The sequence below is a fragment of the Cebus imitator genome, unplaced genomic scaffold (genome assembly GCF_001604975.1).
Source record: "Cebus imitator isolate Cc_AM_T3 unplaced genomic scaffold, Cebus_imitator-1.0 Scaffold197, whole genome shotgun sequence".
Classification (NCBI taxonomy): Eukaryota; Metazoa; Chordata; class Mammalia; order Primates; family Cebidae; genus Cebus; species Cebus imitator.
The window spans coordinates 201322-215869 of record NW_016107512.1 but is presented as its reverse complement, the minus strand read 5'-3'; positions in this window follow the sequence as shown (position 1 = coordinate 215869).

Genomic DNA, 14548 nt, shown 5'->3' with positions numbered 1-14548 from the left:
CATAGGATGGTGGGGTAACCTCATCACTCTAGCTCTTAAAGCCCATCTCGGGGAACCGTACAGCCTAATGGTTAAGTGCAGATGCGATTTAACTTCCTGCTCTGCCACATCGGTTGTGGGATCTAGGGCCTCTTAGTCTCTCTGAGCCTCAGTGTCATCATCTGGAAAAGTGCGAATAAGAATGGGAATTGCCTTGTGAGCCTCTGACACAGTCATATGGGGCAAGCAGCCGGCACACAGCAATCTCTGAATGAAGGTCCACTGAATTATCTTTCTTTCAAAGCGTAGGAATAGACTAGCTCATAGCCTCCTTGTCTCCCTCTTCTTGTCCCCCTCCTCAGCCTGAGGGCCTGGCACAGTGCTGGGCTCATAGAGTAAGTGGCGAGTAAATCAATGGGTACAGTAGAAAGCCCATCAAACCTTTGCTCCAGTGCTGCTAGGTAGGCAATGCTGTGGGCCTGAATGTTCTGTTTCTTTGTTCTGCTACCTGGCTATGGGCTGGGTGGGCCGTGATGGCTGTTCTTCTTGCTCCCACATTTCTAAGAGTCAAGCAGTATATGACCCTCTGAAACTCCCTTTTCTCTGCTCAGTAGAAAGTCTTCTAGCCTGGAACCATTATTCTGTGACTCTGGTTTGGGCTGAGTCTTGAGTTGCTGTCTGTCCCTGGGCAAGACATGTCCCTCTCTGGGCCTTAGACTCCTTATAGGTAAAATGAGTAGGTTGGGCTGGATGCTCTCCAAGCTCCTCTGCAGCCTTTGTGCTTGATGTCTGCTTCTCCTTTCACCTGGGGGAACTTCATCTTCCTTGCCGGACCCTGATTACCCAGAGGTGTGCTTTTCTGCTCTCCCGTTTCTCACTCGCCTCTTGGCTTTTCTTTTCTTTCTTTCTGTCTTTTTTTTTTTTTAAGATGGAGTCTCGCTCTGTCGCCCAGGCTGCAGTGCAGTTGCGTGATCTCAGCTCACTGCAACCCCCACCTCCCAAGTTCAAGCGATTCTCCTGCCTCAGGCTCCCGAGTAGCTGGGATTATAGGCACATGCCACTATGCCCAGCTAATTTTTTGTATTTTTAGTAGAAACAGGGTTTTACCATGTTGGCCAGGCTGGTCTCGAACTCCTGATCTCCAATGATCCACCCGCCTTGGCCTCCCAAAGTGCTGGGATTACAGGCATGAGCCACCACACCTGTCCTCACCTCTTGACTTTTCTCTGTGGTGTCCTTCCCTCTCTTTCTCCCTTCTTGCTCCCCTCAGCTATCTTCCTCTCTTTCTCTCTCTTCTTCTTCTTGTGCCGCAGTCCCAGGGTGTGAAGAGTATGTGGATGAACTGATGCTTAACTTTCTCCCGGGCAGCTTTCCCTTCCCACTGCTACCCGGCTTCTTGACCCCCAAACACAATCTGGGCCCAAGGAGCAGAACTCTCCATCTGTCCTCTTGCCTGGGCTTCTGTGTCTGAAGACCTTGGTGGTGCCCTGACCCTTGACTTCTGACTTCTGAGGGAATGGGAGAATGGCATCCCAGCTGGACCAAGAGAGTGCCTAATATGGGTCTTCTGTCCCTAGAGATGGACAGGCTCTCTATTCCCACACTGCCCTCCCCACAAAGTCCCAGCTTCAGGGAAGGGGACAGGAAGCTTTTTCCAAGTCTAGCTGACACTCAGCTGTGGAACCCACCTCCTTCACGATGCCACTCTGAAGCTGGGAGAACCCCGCTGACAGAGGCCCAGGTGCCTGAGGTTATGGTCGTCACTAAGGAACCACGTGTTATTGTCAGCAACCATTTCCAGAGAACCTACTGTGTGCCAGGTACTCTGCTATAAGCCAAGAGGAGGGGTCTGTGTTGGGGTGGAAGGGATTGGGGTGAGACAAAAGCTGGGGGGAATCCCCAGGAAGGGCACCACTGCCAAGTCTAGGGCTCGTGGGCAGAGGGTTTGGCAGTGTCTGTGCATGGGCCGGGTTGGAGTGGCACCTGAGATAGAGCCAGGCCCTGGAGGCAGGTAAACAGGATGCTGTGTGCTGGGTGTGGTGAAGGGAAGGGGGATACAGGGGCACAATGGGCCATTGTGTGCACTGGGGTTGCCTTCATTTCTGGACTCTCTAAACCCTCCCACTGGGCTGTACAAATATTGAGACATATGGAAGATGTGGTCATAGATACCAAGGTAGATGGAAGATGAGAGTCATCTGCTTTGGGACTCTTCTGCTCTTGCCTAGACCACAGTGGACCAAAGTGTTGTGAGGGGTGCTGCATGGCCCTGCAGGAGGACACAAGGCGGAAGCATTTGGCAGCTGGGATGTGGTTGACAGAGATCTAATCAATTCTGATGACCGGGCTGTGGCCTCAGCTGGGCCATTAGCTAGCTAGCTGTCTTTAGGAAAACCATATCACTGGTGTAACCCTCAGTTTACTCATCTGTAAGATGGGATAAGGATTATGCTTACCCTGTCTCCCTCACAGTGATATGTGGCATTGTGACGGAGCCTCGCATGTTGTTAAGGGGTGTACTCACGGCAGAGCTGCTTGTTCTTGCTTCTGTTGTTACTCTGCTGTAGAATCCTTTTTGCCTGAAAAATCTCCCCTCTAGGTTCAGATGTAGGCAGAATTGATGGCTACCCATGTGGGACTATTGAGAGACCTACAGACAGGAATCATGATTTAAATTCTCTAAGTATTCAGCCAACCAGTCTTCATTCATTCACTATTCATTCAGTCAACACACATTTTTTTTTTTTTTTTTAGCTTCCTCTCTTATGTCAAGCACTTTGATGCCCTGGGCCTTCAAAGATGAATAAGGTATGTTTCTTGTCCTCAGGGAATTCCTAATCAGATGAGAGAGGGGCTGAACACACATATACACGGCCGGCATTAACATATATTAATAACTATTAATTTATTGAGCACTTACTATGTGCCAGGAATGGTTCTAAGCAGTCTATCTGCGTTAATTCATATAACCATTTTCATTTTGAAGATGAGGAAACCAAAGCACAAAGAAGGTAAGCATCTTGCTAAAAGTCTTACAGCTAGGAAGTAACAGAACCGGGATTGACCCCAGGCAGTCTGTTTTAGAGCCTGAGCTCTTAGCCAGTTCCTAGTACACACAACATGTATGAACCTGCATTAACGAGGGAAAAATAATAGTAAAGAGAAGAGTGGGCTGAGCCATTGAAGGAATGCAAAAGGAGAGGAAGGATTGGCTATCGGCCAGCTTCCACTAGGTCAGGTGAAGGTGAATCAGGCTTGACTAAGCTGGACAAATTTGCAGTGTCTCAGACAGGAGGTCCTGGGATGGGTTTCCAAGGCAGGAGGCTGAGTCAGGCTTCTTTGAAGACAGCAGAGAGCTAGTTGGGATAGATTCCCTGTCATTCCTCTGCTTGAGGTCCTTTCCAGCCCAAAGCCCTGTAAGGGAGAACCTTGGGAGGGTCCTGGTAGGGAAATATGGCACCTACTCCACATACAACATGAGCTTCCCCAATTCCAAACCCCACAGGGCCCTTGCTCCTTCTCTGGGCTGCAGTGTGCTGGGAGCTGGGAATTGTTAAGTAGGACTGGGTGTGCCAGGAGATACTGCTCAGGGGGCAATGATGGACGTTCACCTCCAACGAGTTTAAGCAAAAGGAAGGGATTTATTGGCTCAAATAACCAGGAAGGACAGGAGTGGTGTGTGTGTGTGTGTGTGTGTGTGTGTGTGTGTGTGTGTGTGCACGCCTGGGGGCAGGGAGCAAAGTTTAGGGACTGTCATGCCTCAAAAGATATCTTCAGCTTTCTCTCTTGCATTCTTTCTTGATCTCATTCATATGGCCGCTATGTGTTTTGGTGTGTGATAGCCTCATCTTTTTGTTTTGTTTTGTTTTTCCTACCGCAATTGAGCTTCCTCTCTAACTGCAGCTGGGGAGTGGAGAGGGAAAGGGAGGTCAAGACTTCTCTCATCCGCTGGAGGGGAGGGAGAGGTGGGTAGAAGAGCATGGCAGCAATTTCATGCTCACATCTCAGAAGAAAGAGAGCATTTGCTATTCCCAACACCCTCCATCTATAAAATTTTAGGGAAGAGCTCCTGTTGGCCTAGCTTGGGTCATGTGCCACCTTTTGGACAAATCAGGTGGCTAAGATAGTTATGTTTGACAATTGGCTAGACCTGGCTCATGGGCCCACCCTGAGGCCAGAAGAGTCGGGAAATTGTAATTGGCAGCCCCACAGAATTGCATGGAATAGAGGAGCAGGGGTTCAGTGAAGAAAGGGTTACGGTCACCAAAAGTAGACAAGTCTGCCTACAAGAACACACACTCTCTCCCTCCCTGGCCCCTACCCCAGAGGACAGAGGAAGCAATAGAATAAATAAACTTAGCGCACCTTCTTGGAGCTTCCATTTTGTATCAAGATTTTGGGGGAACCATTTTTAAATGACATTTTAAAACATTATTTTAATTTATAACACACATGATTATACTATGGAGTAAAATTCAAAGCTCATAGGCCCTTAAGGTAAAACACAAGATGTCAAGAAAGTTTTGGACTTGCAGCAGGCTGTTTTTCTTATAGAATCTGCCTGTCTTCCTCCCTCTATATTTGTTCAAGCTCCCCTGATGTTAAGGATACTTGGGCAGCGATGGAGTTGGGGCTGGGAAGTTGGAGATGCGCTAGAAATGAAAATAACATGAATTTTGGTGCCAGAGAGATGATGCTTAGAATCTTGCTCCACCATTTTCTAGCAGTGTGATCTTAGGAAAGTCACATCCTCTGAGCCTGTTTGCTCCCCTGTAAAATGAGTACAGTAATGCTTGTTCGGTAGAGCAGTGGTGAGAAGGAGTGTGTGGCCTAATGCTGAAACATACAGCCCGGTGTCGGGTTGAAGGAAGATACTTTGTAAGTGTGAGCTCTCGTTTCCCTCCTTCCTGTGTCTGCAGGTTCTGCAGGCCAGCGCTGGCAGTCCAGGGCCCTAGGAGCTGGGGAAGGGGGTCCCTCACATGGCCTCACCTAAACCTCTACCGGTCTTGCAAGAAGCCTGATGACTTGCTGCTCTTTCAAGCTACAACTGTAGATACAGGCATAGTGATGGCTGTCCTTGCCACCTTGTGGATACTGAATAGGCAATTAGTGCTTTACTGACGTAACATTAGCCACCGAGGAGGAGTTCATTGTGGCATTTCCCCAGAGCTCCTGTACTAGCTTCTTTTGTGGTATATGTTGCCCAGCACCATGGTGATGTGTTTTATAAGTCTCTTGCTGCCACTAGTTTGTGAATTCTTGGAGGCAGGAATTGTTTTCTCTACCTCTGTTTCTCTGGTGCTCAACACAGAAGTTGGCACAGAGTAGGGGCCCAGTGACGGACGGAAGAAGGAATGAGTAGACACACCTGCTGCCCCGGGGTGTTTTTTGTCCAGGTAACAACAGTTACTACCACTGTTTATTGAGCCGTTAAAATATATCAGGTATGTCCTGAGAACTCTTTCGTTTTTAAAAAATAATCCTTGGGCCGGGCGCGGTGGCTCACACCTGTAATCCTAGCAGTTTGGGAGGCCGAGGTGGGTGGATCACCAGAGGTTGGGAGTTTGAGACCAGCCTGACCAACATGGTGAAACCCCATCTCATTAAAAAAAAAAAAAATACTACTACTACTAATAATAATCCTTAAAACAGCCCTGTGTCCTAGGAACTGTAATTTGCCCCAATTATATTTATTTATTTGAAATGGAATCTTGCTCTGTCGCCCAGGCTGGAGTGCAGTGGTGTGATCTCGGCTCACTGCAAGCTCTGCCTCCCAGGTTCAAGTGATTCTCCTAGTTCAGCCTCCTGAGTAGCTGGGATTACAGGCACCCGCCGCCAGTCCTGGCTAATTTGTGTATTGTTAGTAGAGATGAGGTTTCGCCAGGTTGGCCAGACTGGTTTTGAACTTCTGACCTCAGATGAGCCACCTTCCTCAAAGTGCTGGAATTACAGGTGTGAGCTACTGCACCTGGCCCTGCCCTGCTCCCATTTTAGAGGTGAGAACCTGAGGCTCAAAAAGGGTTAATGAACTTGACCATGGTCACCCGGCCTGAATGTGGCAGCATCAGAATGCGAATCCACTTCTGTTGGAGGTCAAAGCCAGGGAACTAAACCTCTAGGTGCTTCTGTCTTCCATTCCAGGTTATATGGAGGGATAGAGAGAAGAGAGCTAGGTATTGAGAAATCCCTAGGGAAAAAGCTGAAATGGGTGGTCCATTAGAGACAGGAAGGCTTGGTGATCAGAGAGGATTCAGGGTGGGGCTTTGGGGGGAAGGCAGAGGGCGACTGAAGGTCATGGGGAAATTCAAGGGGACTTTGGGTCTGGGGAGACTGGGTTGGTGGTCAAGTACTGTGGGGGGAGGTGTCAGGGCAGGGGCTTTCCCTTGGAACTGGCTGGAGACAGAGGCAGCCCCTTCAGGTTGTTTTCAAGCGGGATTGGGGGTGTTTAATATTAATAGTAATGACTGTGGCGGGAAGATAATAGGCCTCAGTCAGATGAGAAGGGGGTAAGCGCTTATCTATGGCTGCTGAAGACACATGTCTTTCACCTGCTCCTTTAATATCCCCCTTCTTTCATTCCACCGCCCACCCCCTCCCACCAGCCTAGAACAAAAGGGGTATTATGGGCCGGGGTGTTTTCAGGCTGCAGCCAAGGAGACCTCCCCTTCCCCCTCTGCCTCCCCCCGCCCAGTTTGAATGAGGCTTTTTCCTCCGGCAGGAGATTAGCTCGGTTTGACAAGGCAGTGAACTTTGGGAGGGGTGAGTGGGGGTCTCCTCCGGGAGCCTCCAGAGTGCAGCCCTGATGAACGAATGCTGCTGAGAGAGACCTCGAGAGACAGCCACGAAGACAGACGCACGGAGTCAGCAGCAGACAGACAGACAGACACAGAGCAGGAAGGCATCGAGGTAGAATTAGATTTTTAGATGCAGGGACGCACACACACACACACACACACACACTCTCTCTCTCTCTCTCTCTCTCTCTCTGTCTCTCTCTCTCTCTCTCTCTCTCTCCAGGATGTTGGAATAAGCAGGGAGAGTCAGGGAGAGACACACACGGAGAGACAGACAGACACACAGACATCCATAAAGAACAAAGGGACAGAGAAACACACATACATGTGCTCTTGCCACCAAGCAGACTGACCCAGAGAGAAAGAGACAAAGGCAGAGAGAGAGAGAGAGAGCTGAGGGGACAGAAGACATAAAGAAGAAGACACCAAAGAGACAAATTAGGATGAGAAGAAGCAAATAGAAGGAGAAGGAAGCTAGGAAGTGAAACTGGCAAGAGGTAGGAAAAAAAAGGAGACCCAGAAGGAAAGTTGTAAGAAGGCTGCTGAGCCCTTGACCTTCCTGGGTCTTCACCCCTGCTGACCCTGGCCTTGGACCCTGAGGATTTCAGGCCGCCCTGGAGTGGGCATTTGCATAGCTTTGGAGGACTAGGGGTGGATATGGAGCTTGGGTGAGAGAAGGAAGGAGGCACACTGGGAGACTGGCCCCAAGACAAAGGTAGCGTGTTGGACAATAGGCGAGTAGAAAATGTCCGCAGGAAATGTGGATTTCCTTGATAAGACAGCCCGGCCTCTGAAGGGACTGTCTGATGGGCATGAGCATGTGTTGGGGAACAGAGTTTTTTGGGGGGCCATGTAGAAAGAAGACTCATCACTTCTGCTGGTGGCCAGATGGAGAGAGAAGGAAAACCAAGGGCCACTTCCGCTATCGTGATGACTTCCAACCCTAGCCTGGTGGAGAGATCCAACGGCATGGACCATTGGCGTGAGGGAGCTGGGCTGTTAGACCCAGACACCCTTGGGTTCAAATCCCAGCTCTGCCACTATGTGACTTCAGGTAAGGGACGTAACACATGTTAATCCCACTTTTCCTATCTATCAAATGGGAATAACATAAGTATCCTCCGTATGGGGGGGGCTGTAAGACTCACATGACAATAAAGTATTTAGCAGTATCAGTGACCCAGAATAAGGATGAACATCTATTGGCTACTTGCGTTTGCAGGCCCTGTTCCAAAATATCTTTCAGGTATTATTTCTTTTAAATTTCAGAACAATCCCTTGAATCATAGACAAAAGAACAATGTAAATCACAAACTGTTAAATGGTGGAGCTGTGATTTGAATGTGGACCATTGAAGCTCAATCACCACTGCCTCTCACACTGGATACTGCCCTTGTTCATAAGAGACAGACAGTCCTAGTCTTCATCATCCAGAAGGAGCTCCCCAGCCTTTTTGGGAGGAAGAGTGGATTTGAAGGGGCTTGCAGCTCTTACGGGTGGAAGAGCAGGTGAGGCAGTGGTGTGCTAGTAAATGCTCAACAGCTGGCTCTTCAGGAGGAAAAAAGGCATTTGCCAATTTCCATGCTGTAAATACTCCCACAATGGCCAACTTCAACGTACCAACGTGGCATTTGCTGGGCCAGGAGTTGGGAAAAGACGCCTGCTGTCTGTCCTGGCGAGCCCATGTGAGCTGGCTCCTGCCCGGCACTGAGTGAGTGGGGCCCAGGTTGCCCGTGTGGAGAGATGACTTTAGCGTGCCCATCTTTCCTGGCTGCTGGGAGCCTCCACCATCACTCAGGAGAGAAGCGGCACCTGGTACCTGCGTTTTGTGCCAATGCCAGGGGCTACACAGAAGGTTCCAGACCAATGGCACATGCTATGGAATCTGTAGAAATTCAGAGGCGGGAGAGAGTGCTGGGGGCTGCCTGGTGGGATTGGTTCTGTTTTGTGTATCCCTCTGTCCACTACAGCTGGGAACTCCTAGATACAGAAGTGGCCTCTTCTCCTCTGACCCCATCTGTTCTCCCCAGCCTTGGTCAGTCCTCGCCCTCCCTTGCCTTCCGCGATGCCCAGAACACCCTTCTAGGTGCTGTGAACGCCCACTGTGTGGTAACAATAATGCTGGGAGAGGCATGGCACCAAAGACCTGTATCCCCCTCTTCTTTGGGGCCCCAAGTGCCTTCTGTGAAACCAAATACTCCCCCTATTCGCCCACCCGGACACCTGACTCCCTCCTGAGGCCCACTCAGGGTGAAAGCCGTTTCCTGTCTGGGTCTTGGTAACCCCCTGAAATCCCGGCCTCCCTCCCCCGATCCCTTCCAAATGCTTATTAAGCCGTTTGCAAATCCAGGGCTGAACCGCGGCGTGAGTTTAATAAAGCAGAAGACAGATGCCATCCATCACGGGGCCGGGTGGGGCGAGGCGGGCTGATGGCTCACACCCTCCTGGCTGCTTCTAGGTCAGCCAGCCACACATCCACACAGACCCTTCTCCTTGCCTAGGACCTCCTGGCTGTGATCACTCTCCAGCTCACCTCCCTGTCACGGATCCTGCTCTGAAGACCACTGGCCTGCGGTGGACAGAGAGTGGCCAGGAATTGGGAGGTCAGCCCAACCCCCACATGCCACATGGTTGTCTGCAGCAAGCAAGGCCACAACTGGGGTGCAAAATTTAAAGGGAGGTGGGAACAAAACTTCAGTAACCAAGATACATCATGTGTTAATACAATATTTAAAAAAATCAAACAATGCAACAAAAAATTCACGATGAGCAAAACCCTATAATTTTAAACAGACATAGGATCAGTCTCCCCGATTATTCCTGTAATATTACTCATCGGACACTGATAACAGCCTCCTCAAATTCAGCGGGTTCCATGTTCAGATGAACCTGGTCTGTCTCCAAGCCTGTTTCTTCTGTAGTCTTCCCACTTCAGGAAAGGCAATTCCATCCTTCCAATCACTCAGACCAAAATAACTGGAGTCGTACTTGACTGCTCTCTTTCTCTCATACCCCACACCCCACTCTCAAGCCATCTCGTTGGCTCTACTTTCAAAATACGTCCAGAATCTGACCACTTCTTACCTCCTGTATGGTGGGCCCCTGGTTCCTGCCTTCACCCCCTCTCCCTGGGAGGACTGTGGCGGCCTTCTTCCTGGTCTTCCTGCTTCCCTTTCTCCCTATGGTGTTCTCTCTCCACAAAGTGGCAGGAAGATGCTGAAGAATTCAGACTGTGCCAGTCTTCTGCTTAAACTGCACCCTCATCCTTGCTTCCCCATTGCATGGGGAAGCCATGGGGCCCCACAGGATCTGCGCCTACCTTCTCTGACATGCCTCCTATTTTTCTCTCCCCTGCCACTTGTTCCCTGGATACATTAGCAGGCTAAGCACACTCCTGCCTCAGGACCCTTGCATGTGCTATTCCCTCTGCTGACACTCTTACCCCACATGCCTACCCCACCCCCATGTCGCCCACTATTTTCCTGTGCTATTTTTTCACTTGTTAGTTTGTTCTTTGAGGGTAGAGTTTGTCCTCTTTGAGATTTCAGGACCAGACACTCAGAGATGCAATCCATGCTGTCTGCCAGCCCCTCTGTGGGGTAGCCTTCCCCACACACTGGTCTTTGAATAGACGGCTCATCATTGAAAGCACTTCCTCCTGTCTGTGTGCCAGTCTGTGATTCTCATCTTGTTCCAAGCCCTGCAAAAGACACCTCCTCCAGGAAGCCCAGCTCTTGGCCAAGGTTTTGGGAACCAGAGTCAGAAGTGTGGTGCTGTGAAGGGCTCTGAACAGGAACCAAGAGCCCTAGGATTCAGCCCTGCTCTGGGTCCAGCTTGCTGTGTGTCCTTGGGCAAGGCATTTCTCTCTGGTCTTTGATTCCTCCTTTAGAAAAGAAAGGGTTTGAACCAGGTTCCTTCAAGCTCTGACTTTTAAAGTCTTCTGAAACTGAAAGCCTAATGTTGTCATCAGTGGAGTCAGATAATCTGGATTCAAATCAGTACCACCATTTACATTTTTATTTTACTTATTTATTTATTGATTTAGTATTCTGTAGTATAGATGGGGTTTCACCATGTTGGTCAGGTTGGTCTCAAACTCCTGACCTTGTGATCCACCTGCCTCGGCCTCCCAAAGTGCTGGGATTATAGGCATGAGCCACTGCACCCGGCCAGTACCATCATTTTTAGATGGGCCAAATAGATGCTCTGGACCTCTTTGGTTGCATCTGTAAAATAGTGACAACTGTAGTCCCTATCTCACAATATTGTTGTAAAAAATTACTTGACAGGGCTGGGCACAGTGGCTCACGCCTGTAATCCCAACACTTTGGGAGGCCAAGGCGGGTGGATCATGAGGTCAGGAGTTTGAGGCCAGCCTGGCCAACATGGTGAAACCCTGTCTCTACCGAAAATACAAAAAAAAAAAAAAAATTGGGCACAGTGGTGTGCGTCTGTAGTTCAAGTTGCTGGGGAAATCAAGGCAGAAGAATTGCTTGAATTAGGGAGGCGAAGGTTGCAGTGAGCTGAGATCACACCACTGCACTCCAGCCTAGGTGACAGAGTGAGACTCTGTCTCAAAAACAAAACAAAACAAAACAAAAAAAAAATTACTTGACAGAATACATTGACCTACAATGGCTCAGAAAGTACCTAAAAGACTCAATAACTGTTAGCTGATTTCATTGCCGTTAGTGGTAGATATGGAGAATTCTAGAGTGGTATAATTGGATTTTGCATTTTACCAAATGCATATATTTATAAACAACAGCAGCAGGAAACCTTTTTTTTCCAAGAAAATGAAATGGCTGTCTGGTAATGGTGGCTCATGCCTGCAATCCCAGCACTTTGGGAGGCTGAAGTGGGAGGATTACTTGAACTCAGAAGTTTGAGACCAGCCTGGGCAATACAGGGAGACCCCATCTCTATAAAAATAAGTTTACAAAATAGCTGACAAGGGGCAAAGGGAAGGCCTGTCTCTCAGCATCTCAGCCCTGGGCCACCCTGGTCCCTCTTAGTCCAGTCTACCATCCGAGACAATCTGCCGGATGGCTCTGGGGTTCCCTCCAAGGACTCTCGTATCCTTATCCTCTGCGCCCCAGCCCCCTCCCTCCTGCAGCACCTGGATCCAACCTTCTCCCCCGGTGTCCAGGCTCCTGATCCCACAGAGACCCAGGCCTGGCCGCAGCTCGCCTTTCACACCCAGATGTAGAAGCAGGCGTGGAAGCCCTGCCTGGGGCTGGGCTGGGGGCCAGCGCAACATCTGGCATCGATTACCAGTGGTGGCTGCGGAGTGGACTCTTCTGCCTGCCACTCACCTATCTGCCGGGGTGACAGAGGAGATGGGAAAAAGGTTTTCACAGCTGGAATAAATTGACGGGAAGTGGAGGGGGAGGGCTGAAAAGAGACAAAAAACAACATTGAACTCAAGATGGAAAAAGGACAGTATTAGAGGAGGTAATGAAGAAAATATGTGTGTGTGTGTGTGAGTGTGCCTGTATTTGCACACACAAGTGTGTCTGGGCAAGTGTGAATGCGTGTGCATGTGTGTCTGGGGTACATATGTGCATACCTATGTTCATATACACACACGTGTGTCTACGATAAGTGGACATGTGTGTTTGTTAGCAGATCAGCCAGGGTCTTTTAGTTAGCGTTGTTTAGTATTTTGTTGACTTTGGGGGCAACCCACACCTACTGAAGACTGGGCAGAATGCCTATTTCTGGTCTCCCAGGACATTCCAAGCTGGAGGGAAAATGGGAAAGGGGGTTGGGAAGGGGAACCTGAAGGAAGAGGGGGAAGAAAGCAGGCAAGGATGGGCAAGGAGCTACCAAGAGGGCAAGAAGGGAGAGGAAGTGGCAGAAGGGGAACAGCAGAAAAATACGGACCTCAGAAGAGGAGAAGAAAACAAGCCGAGTGACCCAGAAAACACCAGTGGCCTTACCCTCAGCCACCACCTGGTCCCTGCTCCTGCTGCGCCAGAGCCCCCTGGACCTGGGCCCCAGAAGCCATGTCCATCTGTGGGTGACAGCTAGGCCAGGCCTCCCTCCCTCCCTCTCCTCCCCCACCTGCTGACCCCACATTGCTCCCCTCATCCCCCCTCCTCCTCCCACTTTCTCCCTCCCAGCCGCCTCCCACCTCTGAGGCCAGGCTGCAGGAATTCCCCTCCTTCCCCATCTGCTCCCCACTGACACACTGCAGCTTTCAATTGCCCGCTCATTAGTCACCAAGATATTTCCCCTGCACCCCCTCCTCTCCAGCTCCTCTGCTCCAATCCAGCCAAGACCAGTGGGGTCCCAGCCTCCCATCAGGCTCCTGTTTGCAGCAGACTGTTCTGTAATAAGCTTGTCACAGGCAGCGGAGCCGCTGCTGAGGAACTTGGCCCTTATGGTGGAGGGGCCCCTCAGAGGCCCCTGAAGTGTGTAGGAGGGGCTGGGGGCGGGCCCCCCACCGTGAGCAGCCCACTTTAGGCGGCTAACGCCCTTCATAATATTATCCCTGTTGAGTCCATAAAAGCCCCCTCTGGCGTTACAGCATTTGAGAGACTATTAAATTTTAAGGCCTTGGGCCTCCGGGGAGGAGGCAGGTTGACGTGGGTGTTTTGTGGGCTCCTGGTTATGTGGCAGTCAGAGGGAGCCTGAGGAGGGGCCAAGGCCTTGGAGAGGTGACAGGGGTAGGGGAGAGGCTTGGGGCCAGGCAGGGTCCAAGAGTTGTCTCTGTGTTCTGATGGGTGGCTCTCACATTTTTGAAGACTGTAGGATAGGCCATCACTGGAGTATGCATGGGGGAGCAGAGAGAGAAGAAGGGGCCCTTCCCCACGAGCCTGGGAGTGCTGATGGGTTCTGGGCCTTAAGGAGCTGTGCTGTCTCCCATAATCCCTGGCCAGCTGGTGCCCCCTCAGGAGGGCCCCATTCTCTGGCCTCCTTGGCAGGTGTTTACAGTGGGGGGGATGGCAGCTGCTCTCCCCCTAGGCCTTAATGCCCACCCACATCTAGAGACTGCGGCTTTAGGGTGATGCCCTCCCCACCTCTCCCACGCTCTTCTGCACCTTCAGGCCAGCTCTACGACAGCAGTCAAGGCTCCATCAGAGGCATTCTGGGCAGGGGGAGAGGCCCTGCGTGGGAGAAGAAAATCTGTGCTCTGCCACTGATGAAGCCTGTTCTTTGGGCTTCACTTTTCTTTAGCTGCTACCTGAGGGAGTTGGACTGGATAATCCTTTAACTTGCAACCAACTCTCTGGGTCTAATTTCCTTACTTTGTGATAGAAGGAGTGAATACTATATTCAAGTAAAAATGCAGCACATTTATAGTAATATCTAACATATTTGGACACTCACGATGGACTGGGCATGGTACATACCTTCTCTCACCTGGCAATCCTCTGATCTGGCCATTATTTACCCCCATTTTTTTTTTTTTTGAGGCAAAGTTTCGCTCTTGTTGCCCAGGCTGGAGTTCAATGGAGCTATCTTGGCTCACTACAACCTCTCCTTCCAGGTTCAAGCCATTCTCCTACCTCAGCTTCCCAAGTAGCTGGGATTACAGACATTCACCACCACGCCCGGCTAATTTTGTATTTTTAGTAGAGGTGGGGTTTCTCCATGTTGGTCAGGCTGGTCTTGAACTCCCGACCTCAGGTGATCTGCCTGCCTCAGCCTCCCAAAGGGCTGGAATTACAGGTGTGAGCCACTGCAACGGGCTGTTTTTGTTTTTTTTTTTTGAGCATCCCCACTTTTACCAGAGGAAATTGAGGTATAGGGAGATGAGGTGCCCTGCT